General features: G+C 41.7%; 1 long non-coding RNA gene across 2 annotated transcripts; it reads left to right on the forward strand.

The window, feature by feature from the left end:
• On the forward strand, positions 1–2,681 carry LOC132683580 (uncharacterized). Of its 2 annotated transcripts, XR_009612293.3 has the most exons (4): positions 1–107; positions 310–428; positions 1,190–1,349; positions 1,636–2,681. It is a non-coding gene; the product is annotated as an uncharacterized LOC132683580 (long non-coding RNA). The 2 variants fall into 2 exon arrangements; XR_009612292.1 differs by lacking the exon at positions 1,636–2,681 and having other exon boundaries at positions 3–107; positions 1,190–1,434.
• Positions 2,682–7,773: the final 5,092 nt, after the last annotated feature.

The raw sequence follows: 7,773 nt of genomic DNA on the forward strand, positions 1-7,773 counted from the left end.
CAGCAGAACTGTCTGCAGCCAGTGACCAGAACTTCCAACAGCAACCCCTTCCCCATCCCCCCCACACACACACTTGTGCCAGGGACTGAGCGGTCCTGCCCTATGAGGTTGGTTTTGAGACTACATGAGATTAGAGAGACACATGGGGAGAAGGTGGGCAATTCTAGTCATCTTTTCAGGCTCAGTGCTAATCGAAGCAAACAGTGCTTGTTGTTCACTCTATTTTTTTCCCCTCTTTTATTATTACAAAATTCCACTTTGGGGAGTGGAGGGGCAGCTAGATAATTTTCTAACTTCCCTCATTTCCAGGGCTGGCTTCATGACACAAGTCTGGTCAATGAGACAAAGGGGATGTCTGCTGAGGATTCTCAGAAAAGATTTGCCTTGTCCTCTTCTTCTGGTCTTGAACCTAGAAGTGCTGGCTGAAGGTACCACCTTGGACCCATTAGGCAGTATGTCAACAGGCTACAAAGAATGACATTGTTGAGTCACTGCCCCAGACTTAAACTGCCTCCCTCTAAGCTGCTTATTATATGAGAAGATAGCTGGATTTTCTGTTACATGTGGCTGACATTGGTCATTTGTTTTGGCCATTAAGCATCTGAACCCCTCTGTTTTTGGAGGATTCCCTGCACTGTACCTTATCACGAAGGGCAAAGACTGGTCCCCATACCAGTTGGAGCTAAAACTGCCAGATAATCGCATTCAAAGCCTCTCCTGCAGCTAGCGCATAGCCCTGTGACCCAGCCACCACCAATTAGCTTCAGAACTGCTACCACCAACCGAGTGTGGGAGTCTTCTGAGATACAGGAGCTGCACATATTTTCAGAGCTCCCGCATGTAGAAGTGTGATAGCCATTTTGAATGTCACCTTAATTTCAACAGTGATTGTGCTGTTCTTCAACATGGATAAAATATGTAATTCTAAGAGTCCTACTTTGTTTTGTTTTGTTTTTTTTCTTAATGTTTATTTTGAGAGAGAGAAAGAGCGAGCGCACTGGTGTGCTAGACAGAGAGAGTGGGGGAGGGACAGAGAGCGAGAGAATCCCAAGCAGGCTGCATGCTCAGCATGGACGCTTAACCATTTAACCGGCTGAGCCACTCAGGTGCCTCTTGATGTTGCTATTTGCTGAAGCTGGGGCCCAAATTCAGAAGAATAAAATTGACTTTGTGTCTTTTTGACTGGTAGGTGACACCAAAGACCTGCTCTGCCCCCTCATGACCTGTGACATGGCACTACCACGCGTAGAAGGACGTTAACGCACAGATATAATTAACATGCTCCGTATTTTCTTATGTGCTCAACAATATTGTAAGAGCTGCCCTATTTATTGGGCCCACATTGTGGGGTAAGCTGATAAATAAAAAAGAGGATTAAATCTAATACCCGTATAGGTACAAGGTTATCAATATGAATAAATTTTTCAGTACTTTTGATACTCTTGCAGAGTGGGTAAAAATACATTTGAATTCCAGGGCAAAGCCCAATACATACTGTCAACAAATTGGCTTCTAAGAATATTTAATTCCTTAGTTTAAAACACGTATGTCAATTGGCAGCAATTTTGGCACACACTTTAGGTAACAGATTCGTCAGTGTTTTTCACTGTCCATTAATTCATTTTTCCTCCTCAGGTTAATTACCAGTCAAGTCTTCATGGAATAATTATGGGGACCCATCACTTATATACCTCACCCCAGTAGAGATTCCATTCTCCTCCATTCTGATAACGTTAGCTCCTGGAACAAGTTAATGTGCCTTGTCATCAACATATGGTTTCTCTGCTCCTTTCCGTTTTGTGTGAAGCTGCAGACCAGAGATGGGGTCTTCTGGAAGAAACATCGAAGGACATAAAGGGATACAGGGAATAGACACACGATTACAGACTTCCGTAGAATAAGCTGATGTGACCACGGAGCAGACACCTCACTGTCGGTCAATCCCTGGATTCCATCCTCCAAAAACCTCCTTCTCCCCCAGTGCTGTTCATCCCAGTCATCAGGACCATCATTCACCCTGTTGTTCAGATCAAACCCGTGGAGTCACCTGACTCCTGTCCTTATCTCATCCAATCCACCAGCTCTGCCATCAAAATAGAATCTCTCAAGTCCAAGCCATCACCCTCTCTTGCCTGGATATTCTGATAACCTTGTAACTGCCCCGTGCCTCTTCTGTCCTTGGCCTTTAATGGACTCTGTTCCAAATAGCAGCCAGTGCTCCTTTTAGAACTTAGCTCATGGCCTCTGGTTGGAACCTTCCAACTGCTTCATAGGTCACTCAGAGGAAAATCCAAAGTCCTTACCGTGGCCTTCAAGGCCCTCCCTGACCTGGCTCCTCTAACTTTCTGTCCTCATTTCCTAACACTCAGCCCCTTGCTCACTCCACATCAGCCAGGCACACTAGCCTCCTTGCTGTTCCTCAAACACACCCGGCATTCTCCAGTCCTGGGTCCTTTACACTTGCTCTCCCGTTTCCCTGGAATTCTTTGCCACAAACGTGATAAGTGAAGATCTCGCTTCCTCTGTTCTTTTGCTCAAGTGGTGACTCTGCCTGCCTCTCCGGCTGTTTCCTCAGTGTACACCCCTCACAGGTGCACTTTGGGTCAACAGATATGAATATTTAAAACACCTTTGGCATAATTTGCAAGATACTTGCCAGAAGGTTTGTGCATGTTCACACTGCTGTTATGAGCATAAGCATATGATAATACTAACACTATAATCAAATACAACATAAAATAATTTCTCAAATTTTATAGATGACAAATGTTACCTTGATCATTTCATTTATATCTCCTTAAGCTGCTTATGAAGTTAAGTATTCTTATACACCCAGAGGTCATCTTATTGTAGTCGTCTTGTGAATTGCCCTTTTCCATCTTTTGCTTTATCTCAGTGTAGAAATGTTGGGCTATTTTTCTCTTTTTTCATGGGTGATAAATGTACATAACATAAAATTGATCATTTTAACCACTTTCTAGTATCCAGTTAAGTATATTCACAATGTTGTACAGCCTTCACCATCACCCATTTCAGTCTTCTTCCATCATCCTGAACAGAAACTCCGTACCCACTACGCAGTGACTCCTCAATCGCCCCTGCCCCATCCGGTAACCACTGCTCTGCTTTCTGTCTCTGTATTTGACTATTGTTGGTCCCTCATATAAGTGGAATCACACAATACCTGTCCTCTTATGTCTGGCTTTTTCCACTCAGCATCGTGTCCTCAAGGTTCATCATTGGCCTTTAGCCGTCCTGAAAGTTGGTATGTTGCAGCAGGTGTCAGAATTCCCTTCCTTTTCCAGGCTGAATAATATTTCATTGTATGTATTTGCCACATTTGGTTTGTCTTGTTCACCTGTTGATGGCATTTAGGTTGTTTCCACCTCTGAGCTGTTGTGAATAATGCTGCTATGAACGTGGGGGTGCAAATATCTACTCAAGTCCCTGTTTCCCATCCTTTTGAGTACATATCCAGAAGCAGAATTTCTGGATCATATGTAGTCGTATGTTTCATATTTTGAGGGGCTGCCAGAGGATTTTCCACAGCAGCTGTACTATTTTACATTCTCACCAACAATGCACAAGGTTCCAATTTCTCCACGTCCTTGCTAACATTTTTTTGTTTTTTGTTTTTTTTAAATAATATCCATCCTAACAGGTGTTCATTTTGTCTTTGGTGGAAGCATTGGCTTTTTCTTCCTGATTTACAGGAGCTCTTTCACATAAAAAAAATTTGACTGTATTTATTGCAAATATATTCCCAGTTTGTTGTTTGCCTTTTAATTGTGTGTGTAATTTTTCACGTAAAGTTTTTGTGGTTTCTCTCTCTCTCTTTTTTTTTAGGTAGGCTTCATGCCTAGCGTGGAGCCCAATGCAGGGCTTGAACTCACGACCCTGAGATCAAGACCTGAGCTGAGATCAAGAGTCTGACTGAGCCACCCACGTACCCCCTTGTGTTGTTTTTATGTAATCAAATCTATTTATCATTTCCTTAGCATTATTTTACCTTACTTTTCCCCTCTCCTGTCTGATGAATATTTAGCTGTATTTCTTGTGTTCTCTTCCATTTAATTCTTTAATCTGAAACTAATGTAAGGATAAAATAGAAGGTAAAGGCTTGAAGTGTATTTTTCTCATATCATTATAATCGATTATTCCAGCAGTAGTTTTGAGTAAGCTTTCTTTTCTCTCTTACATCAGATTCTAAATTTTTCATATATACTATGATCTGTGGGCAGCACTGGGAGGTGCCTTCCAGACACCCTCAGGAATGAAGAACTTATCCCCCAGCTGCTAGAAGACAGACTCAGCTTTGGGGAGTGCCTCCCCTAGAGAAAGTGACCTCACCCAAGGTTCCGCCTCCTTCCATAGCAGTTTGCATCCAAGGAGTGAGCAATATACAGTATAAAGGCCCACACACTTTTCTCAGTGCACAACTACTCTCCGTGTACAACCATTCTGAAGGGCCATCCAGCCCCTGTGTGACCTATACCTTGGCTAAGGATATTGTTGGGCTCTTAGCACAGGCTGACTTCTCCTCTGCTCAGTCCTGTTTCCTTTCCTTTGTTTTTACAGGCATTGATCCTAAAATTATTCCCTAATGAACATCGTGCATGCTAATCTCTAAAGTCCATTTGCAAATTTTTTGTTTTATCTATTTATTGAATTTAGCACCATATATTTTGATGTTTGTAGTTTTAGAATCCAGGGTTTGGGGGGGGGGGTTTGCATTTTTTAAAAATTTATTTATTTTGAGAGAGAGAGTTTGAACAGGGAGGGACAGAGAAGGAGGGAGAGAGAGAATCCCAAGCAGGTGCCCAGCATGGAGCCTGACGCAGGGCTCAAGCTCAGGAACCCTGAGATCATGACCTGAGCTGAAACCAAGAGTCAGTCGCTTAACCAACTGAGTCACCCAGGTGCCCCTGCTTCTTGCATACTTAGTTGTCATTATCTGAATCCCTAAATTTATGATGCTATGTAGTAAACAACAAATAAATGCAAAAGTATTAAATGATGAATAAGAAATGAGGCCTCCCTCAAACATCACCTTTCATTAAAACTAGCATCTTCTGGGGTGCCTGCGTGGCTCAGTTGGTTAAGCGTCCAGCTCTTGACTTCAGCTCAGGTTGTGATCTCACAGTTCATGGATTCTAACCCCATGTCGGGCTCTATACTGGCAGTGCAGAGCCTGCTTGGGATTCTCTCTCTCCCTTTCTCTCTGCCCCTTCCTTTGCTTTGTCTCTCTCTCAAAATAAATAAACTTAAAAAATAACATCTTCCTTTTCCAACTGTAATGCAAAACAATGCAAGTACAATGACAATTTACTACCAAGTAACACTTAAAATCTTGCAAAAAAAAAAAGCAGAGTTTTATACTGATATAAGTGATATTGGAACATCATTTAAATCACCCAAAAGGTCATCAATCAATAAGGAGCTAGTCTAAAACAGCTAAAAGTTCAGAAAGGGAAAATCAACAAGGTTGACAGCCTAGTAGGCTCTTCAAAAAAAAGAATGGCTGATAGCTTCACTAGTAAATTCTATATGACATTAAAAAATGAACACCAATCCTCCTCAAACTCTTCCAAGAAACAGAAGAGAAAGGAACACCTTCCTACCTCATTCTGTGATGTCAATATTACCATGACACCAAAGCCAGCTGAAGACATCACAAAAAATCCCCTACAGACTAATATCCTTTATCAATATGGATGCAAAAATCTTTGGTGAAATACTAGCAAACTGAATCCAGAAGCATATTAAAAGATTATACACCATGACCAAGTGGGATTTATTCCAGGAACCCAAGAGCGGTCCAACACACATAAATCAGCGTACTACACCACATTAACAGAATGAAGGAAAAAATATATATGGTCATCTTAATGAAGAAAAGGCATTTGGCAAAATCCAATACCATTCCATGATTAAAACACTCCACAGCCTAGGAATAGAAAGGATGTTTCCCAAAAAAAGGCATTTATGAAAAACCCACAGCTAACATTACACTTAATGATGAAAGACTGAAAGCTTTCCTTATAAGATCAGGAACAAGACAGGGATGCTTGTTTTTGCCACTTTTATTTAACATTGTACTGGAATTTGTAGTTAGAGCAACTAGGGAGGGAAGGAAGGAAGGAAGGAAGGAAGAGAGGGAGAGAGGGAGGGAAAGAAAGAAAGAAAGAAAGAAAGAAAGAAAGGGCATCTACACTGCAAATCTCCAAAATCTCTATTTGCAAACACAATTTTGTATATAGGAAACCTTAAAGAACACACACACACACACACACATGCACGCACACACATACACAATATCAGAGCTAATAAATGAGTTCAGGAAAGTAGCAGCATTATTCATAGCCAAAAAATGGAAATAACCCAAATGCCCATTCACTGATGAATGGGTAAACTAAATAAGGTATGTCCACCCAATGGAATATTATTCAACCATAAGAAGGAGCAGAGAACTGGTACCTGCTGCAACATGGATGAACCTTGAAAACATGTCCCATGAAAAAAGTCAGGCATAAAACGCCAAATTGTATGATTATATCTTTTATTTTTAGAGAGACAGAGCATGAGTGGGAGAAAGGGGCAGAGAGAAGAGAGAGAGAGAGAGAGAGAGAGAGAGTCTCAAGCAGGCTCCATGCTCAGTGTCCAACATGGGGTTCGATCCCACAATCCTGGAATTATGACTCAAGCCAAAATCAAGAGTCAGACGCTCAACCAACTGAGCCACCCAGGAGCCCCCATATGATTCTATTTAGTAGAATCATTTGCCAGAATTGCCTATTTGCCAGAATAGGCAAATCCATAGAGAGAGGAAGTAGATTAGTGGTTGCCAGGGGATGGGAAGAAGGAAGAATTGGGAAGTAGGAGGTTTCTTTTTGGGCTGATGGAAATTTTCTGCAATTAGAGTAATGGTGATAGTTGCACAACATTATAAATACACTAAAAAACCACTGAATTAGGGGCACCTGGGTGGGTCAGTTGGTTAAGCATCTGACTTCAGCTCAGGTCATGATCTCGTGTTCATGAGTTCAAGCCTCAAGTCAGGCTCTGTGCTGAACACTTGCTCAGAGCCTGGAGCCTGCTTCAGATTCTGTGTTTCCGTCTCTCTGCCCCTCCCCTGCTCACACTCTGTCTCTCTCTTTCTCTCAAAAATATATAAATGTTAAAAATTCTTTTAAAAAACACTGAATTTTATACTTTATAATGACTAAACTGGTGAATTTTATGTTATGTGAATTTTACCTCAAGAAATTTTTTTTTAAAAAGAGACAATGGCCTTTAAATATCAAATGATTGAGGACCCCTGAAGAAAACTGATGAAATTTATGGGGTTTTTATACTATGATTTTTCAAAAATGATCCTTACACCAAGAGAACCAACATTGAAGTGATAGGTGTGTCCCATCATATAATCATGCAATTTTGTGAGACTATTTAAGCAAAAAAAAAAAAAAAAGAAGAAGAAGAAGAGTGAGTCATTCTTCTTGGGTCTAAAATTCAGGGTGTGACAGCCAGCGGTCCGAAATTAGCAAGGGAAGAACGTGACTGGCAGGTCCAGCTCTCCTCTTGCCATATCTTAGCTAGGGGTGGGCTGGCCTTGAGTCAGGACGTCATTGCCCTGGACTATCCGTGGGTCACACTGCATAGACAGCCACCTAGGGATTCTGGGTGGGGCAGAAGTACCCACTCAGAGTGAAAGCCCTCCCTCTCACCAACACCCTGCCATTCCTCCCTCCCTCGTCATCGGACCTAAGAATT

This window comes from Panthera onca, chromosome C2 (genome assembly GCF_046562875.1).
Source record: "Panthera onca isolate mPanOnc1 chromosome C2, mPanOnc1 haplotype 2, whole genome shotgun sequence".
NCBI lineage: Eukaryota > Metazoa > Chordata > Mammalia > Carnivora > Felidae > Panthera > Panthera onca.